The 14,934-nt window shown below is 37.5% G+C and overlaps 1 long non-coding RNA gene across 1 annotated transcript; it reads left to right on the top strand.

Annotated features, from left to right (window-relative positions):
* The first annotated feature begins 9,586 nt into the window (after positions 1-9,586).
* On the top strand, positions 9,587-12,202 carry LOC114628728. The gene is made up of 3 exons (XR_003712527.1): positions 9,587-9,946; positions 11,533-11,588; positions 12,131-12,202. It is a non-coding gene; the product is annotated as an uncharacterized LOC114628728 (long non-coding RNA).
* The last annotated feature ends 2,732 nt before the right edge of the window (positions 12,203-14,934 follow it).

The following is a 14,934-nucleotide window of genomic DNA, read 5'->3' as shown; positions in this document are numbered from 1 at the left end:
TCTATCTATCTATCTATCTATCTATCTATCTATCTATCTATCTATCTATCACCTCTCTCTCCTTACCTACTGAAAATTGCATCTATTCATCCATGTTAAATCCATTGCATCCACTATCTATTATCTATCAATCTGTTTGTCACCTATCTATTATCTATTAATCACTTATTTGTCTATTAATCAGTTATCTACTATCTATTGTTAGATGGTAGATACCATTTGACCTTTAACTTCTGGTCTAAACTAGCACCTTATTGACTTTTTTTCCTAATCACTCATTTTAGAGGAAAGTTTTCCATGGTATAAGATCTCAGCAGTAAAGAGATAATAATCAACATTTTAAAACCAAGGGATTTAAAATTCTCAAATAAAATCTTAAGGACTAACTATTTGTCTTACCTTCATTCACCTCATTAGCATGAAGGTAGTAGAAGATAGAGCTGGGGTCTTTGGCATTGCTTTCAATTCCAGTTGCCTTTTCACTTCAGGGATGTGACCCATCAATGATGTATATCTTGACAGTCTTCCATCCCTTCAGAGGACTTTAGAAGGTAAGCATCATATCATATCACTGTGCAGTTGAAACTTCCTTCATGGAATTCTTGGTAGTCTTACCTTGTTAGTAGAAATAGATGCACCCCATGCAACTGCATGGTTGACTGGGTCAATTGTTTTCCTATTGTATGCCCCCAGGTTTGTCCCACCTTTGGGTTATTACAACAGCATTTTTGTGAACCTCTACATAGGCACATTCTTTGAATTTTCTCATACATGAGTGTGTGTCTCACACAGTGCCCATTCATTATGAGTGTGTTAAGTTGTGAGTCCTAAATACACACATACTATGGTTTACTACCTGTTCCTAATGACTCAGAAGTTGTCTTTTTAGATGCAAGTCTTTCCATAGTCTCACATACATTTTCAGTTCCATTTAACCCACAAATCAGTTTAGCTTCTCATATGTCAATAACGTCTCTAAGAAGGTAGAGACCATAGGTAGAGCCTTCCTCATTGGGTTTTGAAGAGCAAGCTGGAGTCAGGAACCTGACTAATCACAGGGATGGAGCCAGATGCTCAAAAACTGGCTTGTCCTGGACCACATTCTGAGATTGGGGGAAACAAGTCAAAAAGAAACAAGTGGCATATGTTCATCTTTGTAGTATGTACTGTTGACATCACTGATTCATTCCCATTCAATCATGATAATGGTGCCAGCATTAAAAGACTGATGTTCCATTTAGTTTATACTTAGACCTATATATTCATATTTACCCCTTTCTCTAGTTTTTAGACAGGACTTGTTTTATAGGTCATGCTAGCCTCAAACTCATGTTGATCCTCCTGTCTCAATCTGACAAGTGCTAGGTATGCATTTACCCCTCTCCTGCCCTCTCTTCTCTTCTCCCCTCTTCCCCCTCATTTTACCTCCCCTCCTCTCCCTTCCATTTTCCTATCCTCTCTCTCTCTCTCTCTCTCTTTTTGTTTTTGGTACCTAGAACTGAACCCAGGGTCTCATGCATACTGCCATTGAGCTATGTATTAGTTTCTTTACTGTTTCGATGATAAAGAGTCTAATGATAAAGTATGATTTGGCAAGGATTGGGAACCTAGGAAGAGGAACATCTTGTGAACTATCAGCAAAAAAAAAAGAAAGAAAGAAAGAAAGAAAGAAAGAAAGAAAGAAAGAAAGAAAGAAAGGAAGGAAGAAAACAACTTTCTTTGTAGCAGTCACCTAGTGCACAAGTTCTGTCCCTCTTTTACTCCCCATCTCGGTCTTCCTGCAGACCCACCATAGCTACCACTCTGAAAGCTCTGTATTTATTTTGCTTCTCCAGGCCAACTCTTCCATCATCCTACCCTGCCATGCCTTCATGGGGCCTAACACTTATTTATATTTGCTATTGTTTAGGATAACTCCTTCATAGCCTGACTCTTGCCACTCAAGATTCTTAAAGATTTCTTCTAAATTCATCTTTTGCTATTTATATCCCCTATTCCCTCTGTTTTTATTTTCCTTTCAGAAAATTAAATGATGCCATTGCTTTGACATTTATGTCTCTCTAAAGGGTTCTTTGTCAATACAGAATAGCACTTACCTTGCAAGTCTGGCTACACCATGAGGTTTCCATAGTCTTTCTCATGCTCTGTGAAAATGGTGAGATCTTTACTAGGCTAGTGATGGCACAAGTCAGAATATGGTGGAAGATACAGATGTTAGCTGTTACCCTAATTATAATAAAAATGGTGTATGTATGGTTGTATAGTCTAGATAAAGGTTAAGCAGATTCTAACTGCTGGGTATGTTTTCACATCTACAGGCTGAAGCAGAATGTGAGGGTGTCATCCACGTATTAACTAATGGGTTAGATGACAACTCCATTCTGTTCTTCTCCAGTGTGGTCACTTGGTCAGAAACTATGTGATTCCGGCCTTATTAATTCATTACCTGTAGGAGTAGTGAAATTAACCATGGGCACATCCATAATCTCTTTAGAATATGTTGTGTCTGAATTCAGTGCTGACAGTGATACTCCCAGCACATCACTAGAGCATACCTTGTTAGTTTTTCAGATAAGAACAATTTGTTTTTCCCAATTTCCTTCCCATGTTTTTTTGTCTGCTCTTCCTTGTGACTCATAGGACACTTTTACAGGTACCTTAAGGAAAGTTAACAATGTAATACTGCCATGACTGGGATTGCTTTGCTGAAGATAACTGTCAAGGATTGGAAGCAAATCTCTAGACTCTCTCAAACTCAGCTTTTAGAGTTTATTTCTAGTGATGAAAATCAGAAGCCAGCTATATGTCCAAGAGTAGTAGATTGATTGGGCACATTTAACCTGGTGATATTAAAACATTATATGAATGTTAACATGCCATGAAACTTATGATCATATTGAGAAACATTTTTCTTTAAATTATTATGCCTATTAACACTTATTAACTGTACAGATTAATGTGTTTCACCATGATATTTCCACATGTGTATATATCATTCACTCATCACGGCTCCTGTTCCTTCTCTCTGTCAGCTTTATTCCTTTTCAGTTCCTTCTTCCCAGATTCTAATTAACTTAAAGGGGTGAAGACTAAAAAAAAAAAAATCCAGTGTGGTCTTAAGGAAAGCTAAAAAAACAAAGTTGTATTTGAGCACTGCTTCTATGTACATAGACCGTGAGTTTATGGGTTATTTAATTTTCGAGGTTTCTTTTAATCCTCTACTATTGACTGGATGGTGGAATCCAAGCCTTACATTGTCCCTAATGCTTCTGGTTGCACACTGAAAGCTGAACAGAAGAAGAATTCCATTGGCAATGGAGAGAAGCTGGAAAGACTTGCAGTAAGGGAGAATATACACAACTCTCTCACTAGCAAGAAGTCCAGGATGAAAAACTTATAAATTATCCCTGCTCTGCCTAAAAAGGCAGAGTGAAGCAAACATGAGAATGCTCACAGCTTCAGCACTATAGCAGAGCTTACCATAGGGGTTTCTGCTGCTGGGAACATCTCTGTTACCTGACCTGGAGAGACTGATCTTGTCATGAGAGACTGAGGACAACTAGCAGATGAGATGCCTAAAGTATCTTACTCATCCCCAGAGAACTGTGACTTATGACTGGAAACTAAGCGTTATGCTAATACTGCTTTACTTACACGTTTAAAGGTGAATATTGGAAAGAAATGAAATATTGTATAGCCCACTTAATTAGATTGTGAGCCTTGGCAAAATTTAGGAGCTGTTTAGAATGGGATCTTTTGCCATCCTGTAGTGGAGGATGATGGAGATACAGGACATGGATTGAGGAGGAAACAGTAAGTAGGAATAAAAACATTTAGATTGTTCATAGTTTCTAAAGGTATCTTGTCTATCCATTTGCTTTCTAGGGTGAGTGAGTAGCTAGGGAGAGATAATGTAAGACAGGCTTTTAAAGCTGTAGGTGCCCAGGGACTCAGGGGCTCTTGTTAAGAGTTCTGATTCAGTATTTCTGGGCATGATCTGGAGACAGCGTATCTAAGAGGTCCTTTGACACTGCTCTTGTTCCTTGTGTGTATGAGTGTTTTACCTGCATATATGTCTGTGTACCCCATGCATGCTTGGTGCCTGAGGAAGTGGTAAGTCTCCATGTGGGTGCTGGGAATTGAATGTGGATCCTTTGCAAGAACAGAAAGACAAATGATCTTAACCACTGAGCCAACTCTCCAGCCCCTGAAATGTGTTTCTAATTCCTTTTATGAATGGACTTGAGTCCTGGATTGATCTGTATTCCTGAGATTTGGAGTCTCATCTCATCTGTGGACAGGAGAACACGTCTGTCTACATGTGCCATGGTGTACATGTTGAGGTCAGAGGATACATTGTAGGTGTCAGCTCTTCCAATCATGGGGTCTGGGAATCAAATTAAGGTGTTTGGACTTGTTGGCAAGCACCAGTTACCTGACCTTTGTGGCTCCTAAAACACCTTTAAAAGTGTAAGATCCTAAGTGTATAACATTTCGATGTTACGGAGCAGCTCTATAAATAGCACTAGAAAGTTTTTTGATTCATTAAAAATTATATCCTAAATGACTTCTATATTATTCAGTCAATGAATATTATTTAGTCATTGGCTTTTCCTATTAGTAGAGTGTCTTATAAGTGTCTCCTGGAGGGAGTGAAACATAAGCCTTGCTCACTGTCGGACCACTTGTTCTTGAAGGACAGGCTGCATTTTCATCCTCTTTCAACGGTTCTGCTTGGAGACTCAGCACATTTCTCCATCTCTAGTTGCCTCTGAGGTCTGTGGGAAATTTTCACCTCTGGATTGCACAAGCCCATTGGGAAGTGTAGCACTTTCTGTGTGTGCCTCGCTATGGCAATAATTGCCCATATGTGTTTTGGTTTGGCCAGAGAAACAAGTCTATGACTGCACGTGGACATTGCCTCCTGCTTGCAGGCCCCTTCATCCCTTTGGGCTGGGAAAGCAGCGATTCTATGAAGCTTAGCTCATCTGAGCCTTTCTTTGCTAGAGCATTTTGCTTGTTTGTTTGTGGGATTTTTTTTTACAGTAACATTTCTTGGAGGAGAAATACAACTAATCTTTATTTATCTTTTAACAAGTAGGCCTTTTAAAAAGATGAAGACCTAGCTCTACAGAAAAGTGGTCCAGCTGCTTGGACATGGTGGCACACCCCTTTACTGCTGGCGCCCTGGAGGAGTACCACAGCAGTTCCTGGCACTTAGTAGGTACTAAATCAAGAAACCTGTCTCTAAACAAATAAATGGATAAAGGAAAAGGTCAGTGTCCTGTGTTTACATATAAACTTTTTATATTTATTTTATGCATACAAGCGGTTTTTTTTTCATGTAGGTATGTGTGCTACTTATATGTCTCTAGAGAAGCTAGAAGAGGCTATTAAGTGCCCTAGAACAGGAGGTATAGGTGTCATCTACCATGTGGGTTCTAGCAGAGGTAGGTCCCCCACTGTACAGAGCACCAAGTGCTCTTAATCACTGAACCATCCAGCCAATTAAATATAAACTCTTAAGGATGCAGATTAATAGACAGTGTCAGAAGAAGGTGCGTTAGACATGGAGTGCCCAATTGAAATACACAGACTTAAGCCCATGGGACTGGGGGAGAGGGGGCTGAGGTTGCACTGGACTACCTTGCCTTCCCTGGGAAATCCTCAGCTAGTTATCTCATCTGAAAGCTGCTCTCTTCCCCACTGTTGAGTGAGTAGCTCCCTTCCAGAATGACTGAAATGCCCAAGCCTTTCTCTAATGCCTTTGCACTGTTTCTCCGTATGTTTCTTGGAAGGTATGGTTTCATTGGGATGTTCCCACTATTCTTTAGCATTAATAGTTAATGGACTCTGCCAGGAAAACAGCCCAACCATTAACAACAACAGAAACCTAGTCCCTTGTTTAAACATCTCCAGTCTGTGGATTGTTACATATAAAATACTTACTAGCTTGAATTGAAGCAGATGCAACCATTTGAAACTTCAGCCAAGTTTAGTCTTTCTTTAAATTGTTTGCAAAACAAGATAGTTTATGAATACGCAATATCCACTGAAGAGAAGAATTCCAAAGATTATCTCTATTTTCCTCCCATAAATAGCAAATAATGCCAATAATCCAAATTCACTGTGATTGTTTTCATTTGTGCATGTGTGTGTGTGTGTGTGTGTGTGTGTGTGTGTGTGTGTGTGCATGTGTGTGTATATCATAGTGAGATTATTGAGGTCAAAGGACAACTTTGGAGAAATTGGTTTTTCTCTCTCCTCAGTGTGAGTACTGGGGATTGAACTCAAGTCTTCAAGCTTGCTGGCAAATGTGCCTACCACCTGAGTTGCCTTGCCCATCCTATAACAGGCTTTGACAGAGTTTATGCATGTGTGTCATGCTAATGAAGTCAGTAGGAAGTAATGTGCTGTCTCCTAAGGACAAAGGCCAGGATCTATGTAGTTCGGCTTTGTTAACCAGAAAAAGAAATATACTACTGGATTTGTAGTTTTTATTACATTCAAGAAATGAAATCTCATAAATAAAATTGCTTAGACCAGCTTCTAATCAGAAAGTTGAAATTATCTATGGCAATGTAACCACTAAAACCTTGTATACTATGAAAGCACTTCAATAATTAATGCATGCTTCATCTAGAGTAATTGACAGTGAGGTCATAAATGTAATGGGCCATCTGTATTTGATTTGTACATGAGAATCCTTAAAGGGACAGGCAGGTAATGCTTTATTTTTTTAGACAAGTAAGATTTCTTCAAACTTCTTTACCTAGCAGAGATATTTACTAGATTTTTGGGAAGACCTATCCATATTTTTATACAGTCTCTATTCTTCTCACTGCCTCACATTCTTATGCCATAATCTCCTTTGGAGTTTGATATATATACATATATATATATGTATATATATACATATATATATGTGTGTGTGTGTGTGTGTTTGTGTGTGTGTGTATATATACACACACATATATATGTAAATAATAAACTAAAAATACAAAAAATATATACTCAGTATACAGTAAACAGTGTATGTATATACATATACATGAACAGTATACATATATACATATATGTATATATAATACACACATATATACATACATATATATATATAATATATATACATGTATACATGTATAGGTATATATACTATATATATATATATACACACACAATACTGTTTACTGTACAATGAATAGATACTCATTTTTATATTTTTAGTTTATTTTAAATATACACATATATGCATGTACATATATATTATATATACATATATATCACTCCAAAGGAATATATAAGTGTATATACATAAACATGTATATATGTATATTTATTATATTTGCATATATGTATATATGTATATTTGTGTGCATATATATTCATGTATACATATAAGTATCTATGTGTCTATGTATCTATGTATACACATATACATGTATATATGTTGTGATGGCTATTTCTGGTTGTCAACTTGACTACATCCGGAATGAGCTACAATCCAGAAATGGAGGGCCTACCTGTCATCTAGATTTTGAGGCTAGAAGACACAAGCTTCTGACCTGGATGTTGACATGGAGATCTTGAGGCATAGTTGTCATAAAAAGCTTAATCCCAGGCAAGATAGTACACACCTTTAATCCCAGGAGCCTGAAGGAAGAAGATCTCAAGAGTTCAAGGTTAGTCTGGGACAAAGCAAGTTCCAGATCCAGACATGGTGATATATAACTTCAACCTGGGCCATATCTTCTGCTGGAGGCCTACATAAGAACACTGGAAGAAGGAAGACTCACTTGCCAGCACACTTGTTGGAACCTATCACTTCAGGATTCCAGCTTATCCAGAAGACCAGGTGAAACAACTTGTTGGACTGAGCAACTACTTGACTTTTGGACTTTCCATCACAGCTGCTCATTTTTCGGGTAGTTGAGCTACAGACTGTAAGTCATTTCAATAAATACCCTTAATATATAGAGATGTTTCATAAATTCTGTGACACTAAAGAACCCTAATACATATTTGTATATATATGTATATATGTACATATATATATGTGTATACACACTGTGTATACATAACCATTGTTTTCAGTCTGAATTCTGACATCCTAAGCATTTAAATGATATCTTGAAAGCCACCTTTCTAACATCAATATGTTAGAAGTTTTTTCCCGTGTGATAAATTTATTCATTTCACTCAGCCCCACCATTTTAAACATTTAATATAACATAAACATTTAAAACATTCTTGCAGGTTTTGCTCCTCTGTGAGTTAACCTACCTTGCTTATACTGGTTGACAAGAGTAATAGCATTCGGATCTTAATGAGATTCTTGAAAGTGCATCTATTTTGGTATGAAATACAATATTCGTATTTATGGATATAACATGGCCTTGAGTAATACTAAAAGATATACAAGACTTTCTGGACAATAAAGCCTAAAGGGCATTATATAGTTGTCTAGAAGATAGTCCTCACTTCAGACACATAAACTCATTAAAAAGCAACCGTCATCCAGATTGTACTGACTATTTCTCATTGGCTAGGATACAAAAAGCCAACAAGACTTCTGTCTGCTTGGCTCTTGTATTTAATAAGTAAGATATGTATATGTCTATGACACATGTATATGTCATCTTATACATAGCACAAACCTTACAAGTATAAAACTGTTATGGTTATATAGGGATCCCACATAACCTCCTCCTCTACCTCTATCACCTCTATTTTGTGTTTTAGGAAAATGTACTACAGTCTAGCCAGTCATCACGGCAAGGATCTAAAGTTACCCATGCTGATTCTTTTCATCTTTCCTCTTCTTCCCAGCCATCTGCAAGTCCTTCAGTGCTAACTGCTTACCCCTGTCTGCTTTCCCATCTCCATCCCTATGGTCATAACCCTTTTCCTAGTAATTTGAGAGAGGAAGGCTGATACATTGAGACAGCATCTACCATCCTTTCTTTATTAAATATATTCTTCATATTGTTGTCAGAGTAATGTCTTAATCATTAAAGTGCTACTAAGATGATATAACTTCTTTGTAAACATTCTTCCTGTAACATTTTCATAATTACCTTGCAGGATGAACTTCTAACATGGTATATATATAAGGAAGACCTTTGTCAGCATGGGCTGAGCCTGGCTTTGCAATGACAAATTCTTGCCATGTACTCCACACTTAAGTTATAAGAACATAAGAATAGTATCCTATTTTATACATGCCCAGTAACCAGCATTTTCTACTTTACATATTATTAAGCATATCTTTATTACCAGACCTATTTAGATTTATGTGCTTGAAAATAAAACTACTGTTTGTCAAGAAGGCATATTGCATGCTAAAAGTCAGTTTACACACTATATTTTGATTCTAAATCCAGTTATGTTTATACCTGAGAATAACATATTAATATATAAGCTATATAAATATTTTAAGTGTTGGGTGATAGGCCTTTTGCAAACAAGTCAGTTCAGTGTTTATAAAAGATGGATAAAAGATTTTTGGATGGTGAGGTGCGTATTTTAATAGGTTTGGTATAAAGATTAGATATTGGCTTTGGAACTGAGTGAATAGATACTTGAGGACTAGCCTTTTGGTTGGGACTGGTCCTAATCTCCCAGGCCTAAAATGATGTGAATGTGGAGATATCCAGTAACATCCTTGAAACATTGTGTGCCTAAGTAGAGTAGGACCTCATGATGGAATATACAGTGACACAGAACAGAAGGAGGGTAACAGAGCCATTTGGAGGGACAAGAATGTTAGACATGTTAAAAAACAAACGAACAAACATGTGCTGAGAAATGAGAGAAGGATTCTTGAGGAAACTAGAAGAGAAAAAGTGCTTCAGAATGGTACAAGAAAACACATAAAGAGGAAGATGATGATGATCAAGAAGATGGTGGTAGTAGCATCCGGCACATAGCATTTATAAGAATAATGGTAAGTACCAGATCACTGATGCATAGAGTTAACTATAGGGTAAGCAAGAACGTAAAAACATTTTTCTGCATTAATTAACCATTTAGTCTTTATTATGTTCTATCTGACCTACCTCTTATGGCTATACTTAAAATTATATTATATAAATGTTTGCTAATAAAAATCCCCTTTTACTTATAACAAAATAACAACAATAAAAGCCCCCAAACCCCAACTAATAATAAATGCCCTAGAAATACCAACAGCTTGCCTGAAGCCTCATGGCTTTTTGGTGACAGAAGTGGGGTTAGAGCATGGTTATCTAGAACTCACACGCTCTCTGAGAGATCTGTTGTCAAGAAGGAAAGGGAAGGAACTATGGTTTCTCCTATCAGGACTGTACCTACAAAGGCATGTCATGGAGTTGACAAATGACCCTCAAAGCAGAAGAGTTTCAACAAAGGACACTAGCAGATCAGCTAGGGGCTGTGTGACTGCCTGATCCAGATGGCTCCTGTACATATACGGATCCTCTGCTGTGACTGGATAGGAAAATTTATTTCTAAAGAGGTTTGGTATAATAGTATTTAGCAAAAGAAAAGCAATTAAAAGCCCAGCCTCTAGAAAGGGAATTATTGTGGAAGGATTTAAAACATTTTTATACCCAGATTTTTCAAGGTCACTGGATTAAGATCCAGAATTGAGGTTCTGTTTCCTCCTCTTTCTCCTGGTTTGTTCCCTTTTCCTTTCTTATACTCTGCATAAGATGCTCTGCTTATGCTTTAGATAGCGGTAATACCAATAATGCTTGTGATTAGAAGAAAATAATTAAAGGTGCCCAACATATAAAGTGATAATATTTGAGGAGATGGGAATGGTAATTACCTTGATTTAATCATCACACATTTTAAATTTATTGAATTATAACACTATGCCCTAAAAATAAATACAAATAACTTGGCAACGAAAAAAAGGTAATTAAAAAATAATGTTGTTAGCTCATAGAGCTCTTATTTTGTGTCAGATACATCGATGTGTTATCTCATTTAAGACTGTTGGCTATTTTATGAAGATAAAAAGTTTTAAAACATAACTCATCAATGAAAAAATGGAGAGTTGAAGAAAAAGAATCATTTAATTAGTGAGTGGGAAAACTGGAGTTAGGTTTCAGACCCATCTTGATTAAATTCAGTGTGACATTTTGGCTTCTTATCTCTGTCTCTATTCAGTGAACATTAATTCCTCTAATTCTTGAAAGCTAAGTGGGTTGTACATGCATTTCCCTGAATTAGATACTTGGAGGAGAGTTGCGAAAAGACTTCCAGCCATTTATAATGTGATTTTTCAGCCATGGAGATGGGAGATGATGACATGTGTAAATTAAGATCGCGAGATTTGTTGTTGCCAAGGCTCATACCTAGTAAATGAATAGCTACAATGTGCTGGACCATATGTGATAACCACAAAGAAAAAGATGGAATCATAGAAGACATGATTGCTGATTGCAAGAAACTCACTTTCTGAGAATCAGGCTAGTACTACTTACTCATAAATGGAACTTACACAAATCCAAGTGACTGAATACCCCATCCCTTCTTGTTTCCTAGACCATCCAAGCATGGATTATTATAGTCGCCAATGGAAGAGTGAATCTGATAGTGAGGTAGGTCCTGGATGTTAAAGGAGAGCTGTAGGACCAAGGACAGAGAAAATGAGTCTCACCTCAAGGCCTTGGAGAAGGTATTACATTTTGTGACCCTGTAGGAAGAGCTTTCACATGTTTTTACCCTAATGAGGTCCTGTAAGGACCATCTGCTTCTTCTAACTACAGTTGCCCTGGAAGAGGCAGCTAGAAACCAGATGATCTTCTGCCTCTGGTAGGTGAGGTTTCCTGTCTGCCATTCCAGTGCTTCAGCATATAGTGATGGGGCACACCCCTCTGTGCCTTCGAACACTTTGAAGTCTTCCCATGCCTCAAATGGAACAGTTGACTCTCAAGGGAGACTTCTGAAGATACTATGACTCCTTTAATGTGACTCAGGCACCAAAGGCTATGATACTGAGGCAGTACCCACAGGGGAGGGAGAGAAAGAGAGAGAGAGGTGAATGAGACAGCAATAGACATTCTCAATGTTGTGTCCTTAAAACACAGTGAAAAATCTTTGAATCCCCAAATACTAATTTCTGAATTATTATATTCATCAGGTGAATCAGAAGAAAAGCTATAACTCACACTGGCAAATGATGTAGATATCTGGAAGAGGAAATAGATGGAAGCACAATGTACCACAACCACCAAGACCCAGGAGGGTAAGTTAAGTGCTTAGGAGGACAGATTTGGGAAGTTTAACATGTCCTCTCAGGCTCAGAGAAAATCAGGAAAATTTTCAGGAGAATCAGCAGAAGCAATCACCAAAGCCTAAGTGAAAGTAGCGATCTCTGAACTGTGGAAATGGTAGTTTTCTTGTAAGAAGAGTTGAGCCTGAGACAGGATTAAGGCTACAAATCTAACAAAACTCAATAAAAACCACACAGCCAGACATGCTCAGGAAGCTCCTGGACATTCAGCAAAGATGATACTCGATTTGCCACAGGGTCTCCTTTTTCTGTTGCTACAGCATCTTCCCTAGCTACCATCATCCATATTCAATGATGCTCACTGATGTGGGGGTACCAAGGACTAGACATTTTTGTCCCAGTATTTCAAACCAAGCTGTCACAAGACCAACTGTGGTATCTGAGAATGCTGCACCTCAGCCCTGCACTTCCCTCTGCATGGTCTTGCTTTCTCATCCCTTACAGGCACCAATCCCAAGAGCACCACTCAGTGCAACTCCTGCAGGCAAATTCCCATCATAGGATAACAAGGAAACATGGCCTACAATTCTAAATGCAAAGTTTCTGGAATCCCCAAACAAAACCCAAGCCCCCAAACTTCCCCCTAACCCCCTACACCCCTAAACCAGTGGTGTTTTCTGATGGAAATACAGGATTAGTGAGTAGGGAAGGGTTGTTAGAAAGGCATTATGCCTGGGTGTAACTTTGTAATCTGAAAGTCAGTTAAATTGCATGAAATGAAGGCTAAAGGTAGTAAAATAAAAAGTCCTGTGAGAAAAGTTTTGACTACAAGAAACGCAAATACTAAAATTTTTATTCAGTTCAAAGGAAAATGATTTGGAATAGGTAAGAACCAATAGGGTCTGCTACTTGTACTGTCATTCTGACAGAAATGCCACAAGACATCTTCATGAGACCTAAATAAATGAAGATCAACAGGAGTGGAAACCATGAACTATAATGAGAAGTCAGAGTTCTAGAGCGAGGGTAGGTTACTGGACACAAGAATGCTTTGTTGGAATTAAAGGATATGAGCCATGTAGGGGATTTAGGGGGCTATGGAAGCAGGTTTGTGAAGTGTAGTCATTTGATAATTATTGTTCTGTAAGGGGAGTGGAAATTAACGTTAATGGTTAATGGAGGGAGAACAAAAGTGATTGTTTTATCAGATTGCCAAAAAGAATAAAAGGCCAGCAATAACCAACAAATCAATAAAAAGCAACAATAGAAAAACATAAAAGGAGTAGCAATGAGGTTATAAGTTGGAGTTCTCTTGGGACTATCTCGTCAACCATTTTCTGAACTGGATAGTCCAAGCAAACCTTGGTTAATGTGGACATACTTTGAGCACAATGGTCAATTGTCTGGACTGCACACAAGACAAAAATACATGCAAACATGTGTACACATCACTACCCAAAGAATTAACATTCTGACCTTGTGTTCATGAGGCATTTGTAGAAGTTAATAGGTATTTTGACATGCATAAAAACCTAAATAAAAATTTAAGAGTAGAGCTTTTATAGGCTGCTTTTCTGATCATGCTCCAGTAAAACTAGAGAGGGATATAAAAAATCTGACAGATATTTCATAAAGTTAAGAAGTATTAAGAAGTATGCTTTTAAACAATTCTTGGATCAAGGAAGAAATTTAAAGTTATAGATTAGTGTCTGGGGAACTAGCTTAGAGGTTAAAAGCCCTGGTGCTCTTTCTTCCAGAAGACTTGGGTTTGGTTCCCAGCACCCTTGGTAGCCAACAGCCTTTAGTAGCTCCAGCTCCAGGAAATCTGATGACTTTGGCTCTGCAGGGCCTGGGAAAATGTACACTCCATCCCCAGACACAAACTTATACATACAATTAATTCAAAAATAAAATGATATTTTTAAATGTTCAATGCAAATTAAATGGTAATTAAATAAAGCAGGAATGTGGAGGATGAAATTAATAAAGACAAAAGTTAAAACTAGAAAGCCAATGTAAAAAGAAGCAAAATTAAAATTGGATTTTCTGAAAGTGTTAACGAAGTACATATTACACTGTTGAGCTTAAGGAGAAAGAAAAAGAATCTAAGACAAATGTAACATTAATATGGAAAATATAATCCCAGGTAAAGAGAAAATAAGAATATTTATGGTGGATATGCAACTCTCTAGACATAATTGTAAAAAATAAAGAAGTAATGGATGAATTTTCAGTAGAAACCCAAATGCTTAAAATTATTTTAAAAAAAATAAAGGGGAAGCATGAACAGATCCACTTATTGTAGGGTAATTGGAAATTCAAAGGTCTCTCAGTGAAAAGGTATCAGTCCACAGTACTCTACAGATGATGCTGTAGTCTTTTAAGAATTCAGTTTCAGTGTCATATAAACTATGTTTCACCAGAAAAAAAAAAGAAAGGTATTAAAAGTCCATGTGAATGTCGTTCATAAAGGTAGCGTAAAACCTGGTGACTAATTTCAGCAAGGAGCTATAAGCAGAGGATAGCCATGTCCCATAACAACGTCAGACCAGGTAGGTGACCATGGTCCTATAAGATTCAAATGGAGCTGAAAAGCTCCCATGGTCTAGTGACCTCATAGCTGTCCTCACATTATAATGCAAAGCATGACTTCAGAGTTTGCTGAGACACTGTAAATGAACCAGTGTTACCAGTTGTGAAAAGTGTACAAT

The sequence above is a fragment of the Grammomys surdaster genome, unplaced genomic scaffold, assembly GCF_004785775.1.
Source record: "Grammomys surdaster isolate TR1022 unplaced genomic scaffold, NIH_TR_1.0 271, whole genome shotgun sequence".
Taxonomy (NCBI): Eukaryota; Metazoa; Chordata; class Mammalia; order Rodentia; family Muridae; genus Grammomys; species Grammomys surdaster.
Note: the sequence above shows the minus strand (reverse complement) of the source record. Positions and strands in the feature narration are given on the sequence as shown.